This window comes from Carcharodon carcharias, chromosome 12 (assembly GCF_017639515.1).
Source record: "Carcharodon carcharias isolate sCarCar2 chromosome 12, sCarCar2.pri, whole genome shotgun sequence".
In the NCBI taxonomy this organism is placed as follows: Eukaryota; Metazoa; Chordata; class Chondrichthyes; order Lamniformes; family Lamnidae; genus Carcharodon; species Carcharodon carcharias.
This window is the reverse complement of record NC_054478.1, coordinates 116,285,122-116,302,666: the sequence shown is the minus strand read 5'-3', so window position 1 is coordinate 116,302,666 and position 17,545 is coordinate 116,285,122.

The window sequence follows — 17,545 nt, the reverse complement described above, 5'->3', positions numbered from 1 at the left end:
AGTGACAGGAATACAGCAGCAGCAGGAACAACCACAGGAATACAGCAGCAGCAGGAACAGCCAGAGGAATACAGCAGCAGTAGGAACAGCCATAGGAATACAGCAGTATCAGGAACAGCCAGAGGAATACAGCAGCAGTAGGAACAGCCATAGGAATACAGCAGCAACAGGAACATTGACAGGAATACAACAGCAGCAGGAGCAGCCACAGGAATACAGCAGCAGCATGAACAGCCACAGGAAACCAGCAGCAGCAGGAAGGGCCAAAGGAATACAGCAGCAGCAGGAACAGCCACGTGAATTCAGCAGCAGCAGGAGCTGGAATACAGCAGCAGCAGGAACAGCTGCAGGATTACAACAGCAGCAGGAACAGCCACGGGAATATAGCAGCAATGCGAATAGCAACAGGAATATAGCAGCAGCAGGAACAGCGACAGGAATCCCACAGCAGCAGGAACAGCCACAGATAAATAGCAGTAGCAGGAACAGACACACAAATACAGCAGCAGCAGGAACAGCCACAGGAATGCAGCAGCAGCAAGAATAGCCAAAGGAATTCAGCAGCAGCAGGAACAGCCACAAATATGCAGCAGCAGCAGGAACAGCCACAGGAATGCAGCAGCAGCAGGGACAGCCACAAGAATACAGCTGCAGGAGCAGGAACAGCCACACGAATACAACAGCAGAAGGACCAGCCACAGGAATACAGCAGCAGCAGGAACAGCCACAGGAATTCAGCAGCAGCAGGAACAGCTACAGGAATACAGCAGCAGAAGGATCAGCCACAGATATGCAGCAGCAGCAGGAACAGCCACAGGAATACAGCAGCAAAGCAGGAACAGCCACAGGATTACAACAGCAGCAGGATCAGCCACAGGAATATAGCAGCCATGGGAATAGCAAAAGCAATATAAGAGCATCACGAACAGCGACAGAAACCCCACAGCAGCAGGAACAGCCACAGATATGCAGCAGCAACAGGAACAGCCACAGGAATACAGCAACAGCAGCACCAGCAACAGGAATACAAGAGCAGCAGGAACAGTGACAGGAATCCAGCAGCAGCAGGAACAGCCACAGGAATACAGTAGCAGCAGAAACTGCCACAGGAATACAGCAGCATCAGGATCAGCCAAAGATATGCAGCAGCAGCAGGAACAGCCACAGGAATACAGCAGCAGCAGGAACAGCCACAGGAATACAGCAGTATCAGGAACAGCCAGAGGAATACAGCAGCAGCAGGAAGAGCCACAGGAATACAGCAGCAATAGGAACAGTGACAGGAATACAGCAGCAGCAGGAACAGCCAAAGGAATACAGCAGCAGCAGGAACAGCCAAATGAATACAGCAGCAGCAGGAACAGCCACAGGAATACAGCAGCAGCAGGAGCTTGAATACAGCATCAGCAGGAACTGCCACAGTAATACAGCAGTAGCAAGAACAGCCATAGATATGCAGCAGCAGCAGGAACAGCCACAGGAATACAACAGCAGCAGAAACTGCCAGAGGATTACAGCAGCAGTGGGAACAGCAACAGGAATGTAGCAGCAGCAGGAACAGCGACAGAAATCCCACATCAGCACGAACAACAACAAACATGCAGTAGCAGCAGGAACAGGCACTGCAATACAGCAGCAGCTGCAACAGCCACAAGAATACAGCAGCAGCAGGAATAGCCGCAGGAATACAGCAGCAGCAGGAACAGACACTCAAATAAAGCAGCAGCAGGAACACCAACAGGAATGCAGCAGCAGCAGGAACAGCCAAAGGAATTCAGCAGCAGCAGGAACAGTCATAGGAATACAGTAGCAGCAGAAACTGCCACAGGAATACAGCAGCAGCAGGATCAGCCACAGATATGCAGCAGCAGCAGGAACAGCCACAGGAATACAGCAGCAGCCGCATCAACAGCCAAAGTATTACCGCAGCAATAGGAATAGCCATGGGAATACAGCAGCAGTGGGAACAGCAACAGGAATATAGCAGCAGCAGGAATATCGACAGAAATCCCACAGTAGCAGGAACAGCAACAGAAATCCCACAGCAGCAGGAACAGCCACAGATAAATAGCAGCAGCAGGAACAGCTACAGGAATACAGCAGCAGCAGCAACAGCAACAGAAATAAAGCAGCAGTAGGAACATTGACACGAAAACAGCAGCACCAGGAAAAGCCAAAGGAATACAGCAGTATCAGGAACAGCCACAGGAACACAGCAGCAGCAGAAACAGCCACACGAATACAGCAGCAGCAGGAAGAGCCACAGAAATGCAGCAGCAGCAGGAACAGTGACAGGCATAGAGCAGCAGCAGGAACAACCACAGGAATACAGTAGCAGCAGAAACTGCCACAGGAATACAGCAGCAGCAGGATCAGCCACAGATATTCAGGAGCAGCAGGAACAGCCACAGGAATACAATAGCAGCAGGAATATCCACAGGAATACAGCAGGAGCAGGAGCAGCCACGGGAATATAGCAGCAGCAGTAAGAGCCACAGATATGCAGCAGCAGCAGCAGGAACTACCACAGATATGCAGCAGCAGCAGGAACCGCCACAGGGATACAGCAGCAGCAGGAACAGACATAGGAATACAGCAGTATCAGGAACAGCCAGAGGAATACAGCAGCAGCAGGAACAGCCACAGAAATACAGCAGCAACAGGAACAGTGACAGGAATATAGCAGCAGCAGGAACAGCCTCCGGAATACAGCCGCAGCAGGAACAGCCACAGGAATACAGCAGCAGCAGGAACAGCCAAAGGAATACAGCAGCAGCAGGAACAAGCCACAGGAATACAGCAGCATCAGGAAGAGCCAGAGGAATACAGCAGCAGCAGGAACAGACACCGGAATACAGCAGCAGCAGGAACAGCCACCGGAATACAGCAGCAGCAGGAACAGCCACAGGAATACAGCAGCCGCAGGAACAGCCAAAGGAATACAGCAGCAGCAGGAACAGCCAAAGGAATACAGCAGCAGCAGGAACAAGCCACAGGAATACAGCAGCATCAGGAACAGCCAAAGGAATACAGCAGCAGCAGGAACAGCCACCGGAATACAGCAGCAGTGGGAACAGCAACAGGAATATAGCAGCAGCAGGAACAGACACCGGAATACAGCAGCAGCAGGAACAGCCACCGGAATACAGCAGCAGCAGGAACAGCCACAGGAATACAGCAGCAGCAGGTACTGCCAATGCAATACAGCAGCAGCTGCAACAGCCACAAGAATACAGCAGCAGCAGGAATAGCCGCAGGAATACAGCAGCAGCAGGAACAGACACACAAATAAAGCAGCAGCAGGAACACCAACAGGAATGCAGCAGCAGCAGGAACAACCAAAGTAATTCAGCAGCAGCAGGAACAGTCATAGGAATACAGTAGCAGCAGAAACTTCCACAGGAATACAGCAGCAGCAGGATCAGCCACAGATATGCAGCAGCAGCACGAACAGCCACAGGAATACAGCAGCAGCCGCATGAACAGCCAAAGTATTACCGCAGCAATAGGAATAGCCATGGGAATACAGCAGCAGTGGGAACAGCAACAGGAATATAGCAGCAGCAGGAATATCGACAGAAATCCCACAGCAGCAGGAACAGCAACAGGAATCCCACAGCAGCAGGAACAGCCACAGATAAATAGCAGCAGCAGGAACAGCTACAGGAATACAGCAGCAACAGCAACAGAAATAAAGCAGCAGTAGGAACAGTGACACGAATACAGCAGCACAAGGAAAAGCCACAGGAATACAGCAGTATCAGGAACAGCCACAGGAACACAGCTGCAGCAGAAAAAGCCACACGAATACAGCAGCAGCAGGAAGAGCCACAGAAATGCAGCAGCAGCAGGAACAGAGACCGGCATACAGCAGCAGCAGGAACAACCACAGGAATACAGTAGCAGCAGAAACTGCCACAGGAATACAGCAGCAGCCGGATCAGCCACAGATATGCAGGAGCAGCAGCAACAGCCACAGGAGTAAAATAGCAGCAGGAATAGCCACAGGAACACAGCAGGAGCAGGAGCAGCCACGGGAATATAGCAGCAGCAGGAAGAGCCACAGATATGCAGCAGCAGCAGGAACTGCCACAGATATGCAGCAGCAGCAGGAACCGCCACAGGGAGACAGCAGCAGCAGGAACAGACATAGGAATACAGCACTATCAGGAACAGCCAGAGGAATACAGCAGCAACAGGAACAGCCACAGAAATACAGCAGCAACAGGAACAGTGACAGGAATATAGCAGCAGCAGGAACAGCCTCCGGAATACAGCAGCAGCAGGGACAGCCACAGGAATACAGCCGCAGCAGGAACAGCCAAAGGAATACAGCAGCAGCAGGAACAAGCCACAGGAATACAGCAGCATCAGGAACAGCGAAAGGAATACAGCAGCAGCAGGAACAGCCACCGGAATACAGCAGCAGCAGGAACAGCCACAGCAATACAGCAGCAGCAGGAACAGCCACAGGAATACAGCAGCAGCAGGAACACCCAAAGGAATACAGCAGCAGCAGGAACAGCCACAAGAATACAGCAGTAAAAGGAACAGTGACAGGAATACAGCAGCAGCAGGAACAGCCACAGGAATACAGCAGCAGCAGGAACAGCCACAGGAATACAACAGCAGCAGGAATAGCCACAGGAATACAGCAGCAGCAGGAGCAGCCACAAGAATATAGCAGCAGCAGGAACAGCCACAGGAATATAGCAGCAACAGGAACAGTGACAGGAATACAGCAGCAGCAGGAACAGCCACAGGAATACAGCAGCAACAGGAACAGTGACAGGAATACAGCAGCAGCAGGAACATCCACAGGAATACAGCAGCAGCAGGAACAGCCACAGGAATTCAGCAGCAGCAGAAGTTGGAATACAGCAGCAGTAGGAACTGCCACAGGAACATAGCAGCAGCAAGGAAACGCCACAGATATGAAGCAGCAGCAGGAGAAACAACCACAGGAACACAGCAGAAGGAACAGCCACAGGAATACAACAGCAGCAGGAATAGACACAGGCATACAGCAGCAGATGCAGGAAAAGCCACGGGAATACAGCTGTAGCAAGAACAGCCATAGATATGCAACAGCAGCACTAACATCCACAGGAATAGAACAGCAGCAGAAACAGCCAGTGGATTACAGCAGCAGTGGGAACAGCAACAGGAATATAGCAGCAGCAGGAACACCAACAGAAATCCCAAATCAGCACAAACAGCCACAGACATGCAGTAGCAGCAGGAACAGGCAACAGAATACAGCAGCAGCAGGAACAGCCAAAGGAATTCAGAAGTAGCAGGAACAGTCACAGCAATAAAGCAGCAGCAGGGACAGCCACAGATATTCTGCAGCAAAAGGAACAGCCACAGGAATACAGCAGCAGCAGGAAGAGACAAGAAATGCAGCAGCAGCAGGAACAGTGACAGGAATACAGCAGCAGTAGGAACAGCCAAAGGAATACAGCAGCAACAGGAACATTGACAGGAATACAACAGCAGCAGGAGCAGCCACACGAAACCAGCAGCAGCAGGAAGGGCCAAAGGAATACAGCAGCAGCAGGAACAGCCACATGAATGCAGCAGCAGCAGCAGCTGGAATACAGCAGCAGCAGGAACAGCTGCAGGATTAAAACAGCAGCAGGAACAGCCACGGGAATATAGCAGCAATGGGAATAGCAACAGGAATATAGCAGCAGCAGGAACAGCCACAGATAAATAGCAGCAGCAGAAACAGACACACAAATACAGCAGCAGCAGGAACAGCCACAGGAATGCAGCAGCAGCAGGAACAGCCACGGGAATGCAGCAGCAGCAGGGACAGCCACAAGAATACAGCTGCAGGAGCAGGAACAGCCACACGAATACAACAGAAGAAGGACCAGCCACAGGAATTCAGCAGCAGCAGGAACAGCTACAGGAATACAGCAGCAGAAGGATCAGCCACAGATATGCAGCAGCAGCAGGAAATGCCACAGGAATACAGCAGCAGCAGGAACACCCAAAGGAATACAGCAGCAGCAGGAACAGCCACAAGAATACAGCAGTAACAGGAACAGTGACAGGAATACAGCAGCAGCAGGAACAGCCACAGGAATACAGCAGCAGCAGGAACAGCCACAGGAATACAACAGCAGCAGGAATAGCCACAGGAATACAGCAGCAGCAGGAGCAGCCACAAGAATATAGCAGCAGCAGGAACAGCCACAGGAATATAGCAGCAACAGGAACAGTGACAGGAATACAGCAGCAGCAGGAACAGCCACAGGAATACAGCAGCAACAGGAACAGTGACAGGAATACAGCAGCAGCAGGAACATCCACAGGAATACAGCAGCAGCAGGAAGAGCCACAGGAATACAGCAGCAGCAGAAGTTGGAATACAGCAGCAGTAGGAACTGCCACAGGAACATAGCAGCAGCAAGGAAACGCCACAGATATGAAGCAGCAGCAGGAGAAACAACCACAGGAACACAGCAGAAGGAACAGCCACAGGAATACAACAGCAGCAGGAATAGACACAGGCATACAGCAGCAGATGCAGGAAAAGCCACGGGAATACAGCTGTAGCAAGAACAGCCATAGATATGCAACAGCAGCACTAACATCCACAGGAATAGAACAGCAGCAGAAACAGCCAGTGGATTACAGCAGCAGTGGGAACAGCAACAGGAATATAGCAGCAGCAGGAACACCAACAGAAATCCCACATCAGCACAAACAGCCACAGACATGCAGTAGCAGCAGGAACAGGCAACAGAATACAGCAGCAGCAGGAACAGCCAAAGGAATTCAGAAGTAGCAGGAACAGTCACAGCAATAAAGCAGCAGCAGGTACAGCCACAGATATTCTGCAGCAGAAGGAACAGCCACAGGAATACAGCAGCAGCAGAAACAGCCACACAAATACAGCACCAGCAGAAACAGCCACAGGAATACAGCAGCAGCAGGAAGAGACAAGAAATGCAGCAGCAGCAGGAACAGTGACAGGAATACAGCAGCAGTAGGAACAGCCAAAGGAATACAGCAGCAACAGGAACATTGACAGGAATACAACAGCAGCAGGAGCAGCCACAGGAGTACAGCAGCAGCAGGAACAGCCACAGGAAACCAGCAGCAGCAGGAAGGGCCAAAGTAATACAGCAGCAGCAGGAACAGCCACATGAATGCAGCAGCAGCAGGAGCTGGAATACAGCAGCAGCAGGAACAGCTGCAGGATTACAACAGCAGCAGGAACAGCCACGGGAATATAGCAGCAATGGGAATAGCAACAGGAATATAGCAGCAGCAGGAACAGCCACAGATAAATAGCAGCAGCAGAAACAGACACACAAATACAGCAGCAGCAGGAACAGCCACAGGAATGCAGCAGCAGCAGGAACAGCCACAGGAATGCAGCAGCAGCAGGGACAGCCACAAGAATACAGCTGCAGGAGCAGGAACAGCCACACGAATACAACAGAAGAAGGACCAGCCACAGGAATTCAGCAGCAGCAGGAACAGCTACAGGAATACAGCAGCAGAAGGATCAGCCACAGATATGCAGCAGCAGCAGGAAATGCCACAGGAATACAGCAGCGACAGCAGGAACAGCCACAGGATTACAACAGCAGCAGGATCAGCCACAGGAATATAGCAGCCATGGGATTAGCAAATGCAATATAACAGCAGCAGGAACAGCGACAGAAACCCCACAGCAGCAGGAACAGCCACAGATATGCAGCAGCAACAGGAACAGCCACAGGAATACACCAGCAGCAGCACCAGCAACAGGAATACAAGAGCAGCAGGAACAGTGACAGGAATCCAGCAGCAGCAGGAACAGCCACAGGAATACAGCAGCACCAGGAAAAGCCACAGGAATACAGGACTATCAGGAACAGCCACAGGAACACAGCAGCAGCAGAAACAGCCACACGAATACAGCAGCAGCAGGAGGAGCCACAGAAATGCAGCAGCAGGAACAGTGACAGGAATACAACAGCAGCAGGAACAGCCACAGGAATACAGTAGCAGCAGAAACTGCCACAGGAATACAGCAGCATCAGGATCAGCCAAAGATATGCAGCAGCAGCAGGAACAGCCACAAGAATACAGCAGTATCAGGAACAGCCAGAGGAATAATGCAGCAGAAGGAACAGCCACAGGAATACAGCAGCAACAGGAACATTGAAAGGAATACAGCCGCAGGAGGAACAGCCACAGGAATACAGCAGCAGCAGGAACAGCCACAGGAATACAGCAGCAGCAGGAACAGCCAAATGAATACAGCAGCAGCAGGAACAGACACGGAAATACAGCAGCAGCAGGAGCTAGAATACAGCAGCAGCAGGAACTGCCACAGGAATACAGCAGTAGCAAGAACAGCCATAGATATGCAGCAGCAGCAGGAACAGCCACAGGAATACAACAGCAGCAGAAACCGCCAGAGGATTACAGCAGCAGTGGGAACAGCAACAGGAATATAGCAGCAGCAGGAACAGCGACAGAAATCCCACATCAGCACGAACAGCAACAAACATGGGGTAGCAGCAGGTACTGCCAATGCAATACAGCAGCAGCTGCAACAGCCACAAGAATACAGCAGCAGCAGGAATAGCCGCAGGAATACAGCAGCAGCAGGAACAGACACACAAATAAAGCAGCAGCAGGAACACCAACAGGAATGCAGCAGCAGCAGGAACAGCCAAAGTAATTCAGCAGCAGCAGGAACAGTCATAGGAATACAGTAGCAGCAGAAACTTCCACAGGAATACAGCAGCAGCAGGATCAGCCACAGATATGCAGCAGCAGCACGAACAGCCACAGGAATACAGCAGCAGCCGCATGAACAGCCAAAGTATTACCGCAGCAATAGGAATAGCCATGGGAATACAGCAGCAGTGGGAACAGCAACAGGAATATAGCAGCAGCAGGAATATCGACAGAAATCCCACAGCAGCAGGAACAGCAACAGAAATCCCACAGCAGCAGGAACAGCCACAGATAAATAGCAGCAGCAGGAACAGCTACAGGAATACAGCAGCAGCAGCAACAGCAACAGAAATAAAGCAGCAGTAGGAACAGTGACACGAATACACCAGCACCAGGAAAAGCCACAGAAATGCAGCAGCAGCAGGAACAGAGACCGGCATACAGCAGCAGCAGGAACAACCACAGGAATACAGTAGCAGCAGAAACTGCCACAGGAATACAGCAGCAGCAGGATCAGCCACAGATATGCAGGAGCAGCAGGAACAGCCACAGGAATACAATAGCAGCAGGAATAGTCACAGGAATACAGCAGGAGCAGGAGCAGCCACGGGAATAAAGCAGCAGCAGGAAGAGACACAGATATGCAGCAGCAGCAGGAACTGCCACAGATATGCAGCAGCAGCAGGAACCGCCACAGGGATACAGCAGCAGCAGGAACAGACATAGGAATACAGCAGTATCAGGAACAGCCAGAGGAATACAGCAGCAGCAGGAAGAGCCACAGAAATGCAGCAGCAGCAGGAACAGTGACAGGAATATAGCAGCAGCAGGAAAAGCCTCCGGAATACAGCAGCAGCAGGAACATTGACAGGAATACAACAGCAGCAGGAGCAGCCACAAGAATACAGCAGCAGCAGGAACAGCCACAGGAAGCCAGCAGCAGCAGGAAGGGCCAAAGGAATACAGCAGCAGTAGGAACAGTGACACGAATACAGCAGCAGCAGGAACAACCACAGGAATACAGTAGCAGCAGAAACTGCCACAGGAATCCAGCAGCAGCAGGATCAGCCACAGATATGCAGGAGCAGCAGGAACAGCCACAGGAATACAATAGCGGCAGGAATAGTCACAGGAATACAGCAGGAGCAGGAGCAGCCACGGGAATATAGCAGCAGCAGGAAGAGCCACAGATATGTAGCAGCAGCAGCAACCGCCAAAGATATGCAGCAGCAGCAGGAACCGCCACAGGGATACAGCAGCAGCAGGAACAGACATAGGAATACAGCAGCAACAGGAACAGTGACAGGAATACAGCAGCAGCAGGAACAGCCACAGGAATACAGCAGCAGCAGGAACAGCCACGGGAATTCAGCAGTAGCAGGAACTGGAATACAGCAACAGTAGGAACTGCCACAGGAACATAGCAGCCACAGATATGAAGCAGCAGCAGGAGGAACAACCACAGGAACACAGCAGAAGGAACAGCCACAGGAATACAACAGCAGCAGGAATAGACACAGGCATACAGCAGCAGATGCAGGAAAAGCCACGGGAATACAGCTGTAGCAAGAACAGCCATAGATATGCAGCAGCAGCACTAACATCCACAGGAGTAGAACAGCAGCATAAACAGCCAGTGGATTACAGCAGCAGTGGGAACAGCAACAGGAATATAGCAGCAGCAGGAAAACCAACAGAAATCCCACATCAGCACAAACAGCCACAGACATGCAGTAGCAGCAGGAAGAGGCAACGGAATACAGCAGCAGCAGGAACAGCCAAAGGAATTCAGAAGTAGCAGGAACAGTCACAGCAATAAAGCAGCAGCAGGTACAGCCACAGATATTCTGCAGCAGCAGGAACAGCGACAGGAATACAGCAGCAGCAGAAACAGCCACACAAATACAGCAGCAGCAGAAACAGCCACAGGAATACAGCAGAGGCAGGAAGAGACACAGAAATGCAGCAGCAGCAGGAACAGTGACAGGAATACAGCAGCAGTAGGAACAGCCAAAGGAATACAGCAGCAACAGGAACATTGACAGGAATACAACAGCAGCAGGAGCAGCCACAGGAATACAGCAGCAGCAGGAACAGCCACAGGAAACCAGCAGCAGCAGGAAGGGCCAAAGGAATACAGCAGCACGTGAATACAGCAGCAGCAGGGGCTGGAATACAGCAGCAGCAGGAACAGCTGCAGGATTACAACAGCAGCAGGAACAGCCACGGGAATATAGCAGCAATGGGAATAGCAACAGGAATATAGCAGCAGCAGGAACAGCCACAGATAAATAGCAGCAGCAGGAACAGACACACAAATACAGCAGCAGCAGGAACAGCCACAGGAATGCAGCAGCAGCAGGAATAGCCAGAGGAATTCAGCAGCAGCAGGAACAGCCACAAATATGCAGCAGCAGCAGGAACAGCCACAGGAATGCAGCAGCAGCAGGGACAGCCACAAGAATACAGCTGCAGGAGCAGGAACAGCCACACGAATAAAACAGAAGAAGGACCAGCCACAGGAATACAGCAGCAGCAAGAAAGCCACAGGAATTCAGCAGCAGCAGGAACAGCTACAGGAATACAGCAGCAGCAGGATCCACCACAGGGATAAAGCAGCAGCAGGAACAGACATAGGAATACAGCAGTATCAGGAACATCCAGAGGAATACAGCAGCAACAGGAACAGCCACAGGAATGCAGCAGCAACAGGAACAGTGACAGGAATACAGCAGCAGCAGGAACAGCCACAGGAATACAGCAGCAGCAGGATCAGCCACAGAAATGCAGCAGCAGCAGGAACAGCCACAGGAATACAGCAGCGGCCGCATGAACAGCCAAAGTATTACCGCAGCAATAGGAATAGCCATGGGAATACAGCAGCAGTGGGAACAGCAACAGGAGTATAGCAGCAGCAGGAATATCGACAGAAATCCCACAGCAGCAGGAACAGCAACAGAAATCCCACAGCAGCAGGAACAGCCAAAGATAAATAGCAGGAGCAGGAACAGCTACAGGAATACAGCAGCAGCAGCAACAGCAACAGAAATAAAGCAGCAGTAGGAACAGTGACACGAATACAGCAGCAGCAGGAACAACCACAGGAATACAGTAGCAGCAGAAACTGCGACAGGAATTCAGCAGCAGCAGGATTAGCCACAGATATGCAGGAGCAGCAGGAACAGCCACAGGAATACAATAGCAGCAGGAATAGTCACAGGAATACAGCAGGAGCAGGAGCAGCCACGGGAATATAGCAGCAGCAGGAAGAGCCACAGATATGTAGCAGCAGCAGCAGCCGCCACAGATATGCAGCAGCAGCAGGAACCGCCACAGGGATACAGCAGCAGCAGGAACAGACATAGGAATACAGCAGCAACAGGAACAGTGACAGGAATACAGCAGCAGCAGGAACAGCCACAGGAATACAGCAGCAGCAGGAACAGCCACGGGAATTCAGCAGCAGCAGGAACTGGAATACAGCAACAGTAGGAACTGCCACAGGAACATAGCAGCAGCAAGGAAACGCCACAGATATGAAGCAGCAGCAGGAGGAACAACCACAGGAACACAGCAGAAGGAACAGCCACAGGAATACAACAGCAGCAGGAATAGACACAGGCATTCAGCAGCAGATGCAGGAAAAGCCACGGGAATACAGCTGTAGCAAGAAAGCCATAGATATGCAGCAGCAGCACTAACATCCACAGGAGTAGAACAGCAGCATAAACAGCCAGTGGATTACAGCAGCAGTGGGAACAGCAACAGGAATATAGCAGCAGCAGGAACACCAACAGAAATACCACATCAGCACAAACAGCCACAGACATGCAGTAGCAGCAGGAACAGGCAACGGAATACAGCAGCAGCAGGAACAGCCAAAGGAATTCAGAAGTAGCAGGAACAGTCACAGCAATAAAGCAGCAGCAGGTACAGCCACAGATATTCTGCAGCAGCAGGAACAGCCACAGGAATACAGCAGCAGCAGAAACAGCCACACCAATACAGCAGCAGCAGAAACAGCCACACAAATACAGCAGCAGCAGACACAGTCACAGGAATACAGCAGCAGCAGGAAGAGCCACAGAAATGCAGCAGCAGCAGGAACAGTGACAGGAATACAGCAGCAGCAGGAACAGCCACAGGAGTACAGCAGTATCAGGAACAGCCAGAGGAATACAGCAGCAGTAGGAACAGCCAAAGGAATACAGCAGCAGCAGAAACAGCCACACCAATACAGCAGCAGCAGAAACAGCCACACAAATACAGCAGCAGCAGAAACAGCCACAGGAATGCAGCAGCAGCAGGAAGAGCCACAGAAATGCAGCAGCAGCAGGAACAGTGACAGGAATACAGCAGCAGCAGGAACAGCCACAGGAGTACAGCAGTATCAGGAACAGCCAGAGGAATACAGCAGCAGTAGGAACAGCCAAAGGAATACAGCAGCAACAGCAACAGCCACAGGAAACCAGCAGCAGCAGGAAGGGCCAAAGGAATGCAGCAGCAGCAGGAACAGCCACGTGAATGCAGCAGCAAGAGGAGCTGGAATACAGCAGCAGCAGGAACATCTGCAGGGTTACAACAGCAGCAGGAACAGCCACGGGAATATAGCAGCAATGGGAATAGCAACAGGAATATAGCAGCAGCAGGAACAGTGACAGGAATCCCACAGCAGCAGGAACAGCCACAGATAAATAGTAGCAGCAGGAACAGACACACAAATACAGCAGCAGCAGGAACAGCCACAGGAATGCAGCAGCAGCAGGAATAGCCAAAGGAATTCAGCAGCAGCAGGAACAGCCACAAATATGCAGCAGCAGCAGGAACAGCCACAGGAATGCAGCAGCAGCAGGGACAGCCACAAGAATACAGCTGCAGGAGCAGGAACAGCCACACGAATACAACAGAAGAAGGACCAGCCACAGGAATACAGCAGCAGAAGGATCAGCCACAGATATGCAGCAGCAGCAGGAACAGCCACAGGAATACAGCAGCAACAGCAGGAACAGCCAAGGGATTACAACAGCAGCAGGATAAGCCACAGGAATATAGCAGCCATGGGAATAGCAAATGCAATATAACAGCAGCAGGAACAGCGACAGAAACCCCACAGCAGCAGGAACAGCCACAGATATGCAGCAGCAACAGGAACAGCCACAGGAATACAGCAGCAGCAGGAACAGCCACCGGAATACAGCAGCAGCAGGAACAGCCACAGGAATACAGCAGCAGCAGGAACAGCCAAAGGAATACAGCAGCAGCAGGAACAAGCCACAGGAATACAGCAGCATCAGGAACAGCCAAAGGAATACAGCAGCAGCAGGAACAGCCACCGGAATACAGCAGCAGCAGGAACAGCCACAGGAATACAGCAGCAGCAGGAAAGGCCAAAGGAATACAGCAGCAGCAGGAACAGCCAAAGGAATACAGCAGCAGCAGGAACAGCCACAAGAATACTGCAGTAACAGGAACAGTGACAGGAGTACAGCAGCAGCAGGAACAGCCACAGGAATACAGCAGCAGCAGGAACAGCCACAGGAATACAACAGCAGCAGGAATAGCAACAGGAACACAGCAGCAGCAGGAGCAGCCACAGGAATATAGCAGCAGCAGGAACAGCCACAGGAATAGAGCAGCAGCAGGATCAGCCAGATATGCAGGTGCAGCAGGAACAGCCACAGGAATACAAAAGCAGCAGGAATAGCCGCAGGAATACAGCAGCAACAGGAGCAGTCACGGGAATATAGCAGCAGCAGGAACAGCCACAGATATGCAGCAGCAGCAGGAACCACCACAGATATGCAGCAGCAGCAGGAACCGCCATAGGAATACAGCAGCAGCAGGAACAGCCACAGGAATACAGCAGTATCAGGAACAGCAACAGGAATACAGCAGCAGATGCAGGAAAAGCCACAGGAATACAGCTGTAGCAAGAACAGCCACAGATATGCAGCAGCAGCACTAACAGCCACAGGAATAGAACAGCAGAAGAAAATGCCAGAGGATTACAGCAGCAGTGGGAACAGCAACAGGAATATAGCAGCAGTAGGAACAGCGACCGAAATCCCACATCAGCACGAACAGCCACAGACATGCAGCAGCAGCAGGAATAGCCACAGGAATACAACAGCAGCAGGAATAGCCACAGCAAATACAGCAGCAGCAGCAGGAGCAGCCACAGGAATATCGCAGCAGCAGGAACAGCCACAGGAATATAGCAGTATCAGAAACAGCCAGAGGTTTGCAGCAGCAGCAGGACCAGCCACAAGAATCCAGCAGTAACAGGAACAGTGACAGGAATACAGCAGCAGCAGGAACAGCCACATGAATACAGCAGCAGCAGGAACTGCCACAGGAATACAACAGCAGCAGGAACAGCCACAGGAATACAGCAGCAGCAGGAGCAGCCACAGGAATATAGCAGCAGCAGGAACAGCCACAGGAATACAGCAGCAACAGGAACAGTGACAGGAATACAGCAGCAGCAGAAACAGCCACAGGAATACAGCAGCAGCAGGAAGAGCCACAGAAATGCAGCAGCAGCAGGAACAGTGACAGGAATACAGCAGCAGCAGGAACAGCCACAGGAATACAGCAGTATCAGGAACAGCCAGAGGAATACAGCAGCAGTAGGAACAGCCAAAGGAATACAGCAGCAACAGGAACATTGACAGGAATACAGCAGCAGCAGGAGCAGCCACAGGAATACAGCAGCAGCAGCAGGAACAGCCACAGGATTACAACAGCAGCAGGATAAGCCACAGGAATATAGCAGCCATGGGAATAGCAAATGCAATATAACAGCAGCAGGAACAGCGACAGAAACCCCACAGCAGCAGGAACAGCCACAGATATGCAGCAGCAGCAGGAACAGCCACAGGAATACAGCAGCAGCAGGAACAGCCACCGGAATACAGCAGCAGCAGGAACAGCCACAGGAATACAGCAGCAGCAGGAACAGCCAAAGGAATACAGCAGCAGCAGGAACAAGCCACAGGAATACAGCAGCATCAGGAACAGCCAAAGGAATACAGCAGCAGCAGGAACAGCCACCGGAATACAGCAGCAGCAGGAACAGCCACAGGAATACAGCAGCAGCAGGAAAGGCCAAAGGAATACAGCAGCAGCAGGAACAGACAAAGGAATACAGCAGCAGCAGGAACAGCCACAAGAATACTGCAGTAACAGGAACAGTGACAGGAGTACAGCAGCAACAGGAACAGCCACAGGAATACAGCAGCAGCAGGAACAGCCACAGGAATACAACAGCAGCAGGAATAGCAACAGGAACACAGCAGCAGCAGGAGCAGCCACAGGAATATAGCAGCAGCAGGAACAGCCACAGGAATAGAGCAGCAGCAGGATCAGCCACAGATATGCAGGTGCAGCAGGAACAGCCACAGGAATACAAAAGCAGCAGGAATAGCCACAGGAATACAGCAGCAACAGGAGCAGTCACGGGAATATAGCAGCAGCAGGAACAGCCACAGATATGCAGCAGCAGCAGGAACCACCACAGATATGCAGCAGCAGCAGGAACCGCCATAGGAATACAGCAGCAGCAGGAACAGCCACAGGAATACAGCAGTATCAGGAACAGCAACAGGAATACAGCAGCAGAAGCAGGAAAAGCCACAGGAATACAGCTGTAGCAAGAACAGCCACAGATATGCAGCAGCAGCACTAACAGCCACAGGAATAGAACAGCAGAAGAAAATGCCAGAGGATTACAGCAGCAGTGGGAACAGCAACAGGAATATAGCAGCAGTAGGAACAGCGACCGAAATCCCACATCAGCACGAACAGCCACAGACATGCAGCAGCAGCAGGAATAGCCACAGGAATACAACAGCAGCAGGAATAGCCACAGCAAATACAGCAGCAGCAGCAGGAGCAGCCACAGGAATATCGCAGCAGCAGGAACAGCCACAGGAATATAGCAGTATCAGAAACAGCCAGAGGTTTGCAGCAGCAGCAGGACCAGCCACAAGAATCCAGCAGTAACAGGAACAGTGACAGGAATACAGCAGCAGCAGGAACAGCCACATGAATACAGCAGCAGCAGGAACTGCCACAGGAATACAACAGCAGCAGGAACAGCCACAGGAATACAGCAGCAGCAGGAGCAGCCACAGGAATATAGCAGCAGCAGGAACAGCCACAGGAATACAGCAGCAACAGGAACAGTGACAGGAATACAGCAGCAGCAGAAACAGCCACAGGAATACAGCAGCAGCAGGAAGAGCCACAGAAATGCAGCAGCAGCAGGAACAGTGACAGGAATACAGCAGCAGCAGGAACAGCCACAGGAATACAGCAGTATCAGGAACAGCCAGAGGAATACAGCAGCAGTAGGAACAGCCAAAGGAATACAGCAGCAACAGGAACATTGACAGGAATACAGCAGCAGCAGGAGCAGCCACAGGAATACAGCAGCAGCAGGATCAGCCACAGGAAACCAGCAGCAGCAGGAAGGGCCAAAGGAATACAGCAGCAGCAGGAACAGCCACGTGAATGCAGCAGCAGCAGGAGCTGGAATACAGCAGCAGCAGGAACAGCTGCAGGGTTACAACAGCAGCAGGAACAGCCACGGGAATATAGCAGCAATGGAAATAGCAACAGGAATATAGCAGCAGCAGGAACAGTGACAGGAATCCCACAGCAGCAGGAACAGCCACAGATAAATAGTAGCAGCAGGAACAGACACACAAATACAGCAGCAGCAGGAACAGCCACAGGAATGCAGCAGCAGCATGAATAGCCAAAGGAATTCAGCAGCAGCAGGAACAGCCACAAATATGCAGCAGCAGCAGGAACAGCCACAGGAATGCAGCAGCAGCAGGGACAGCCACAA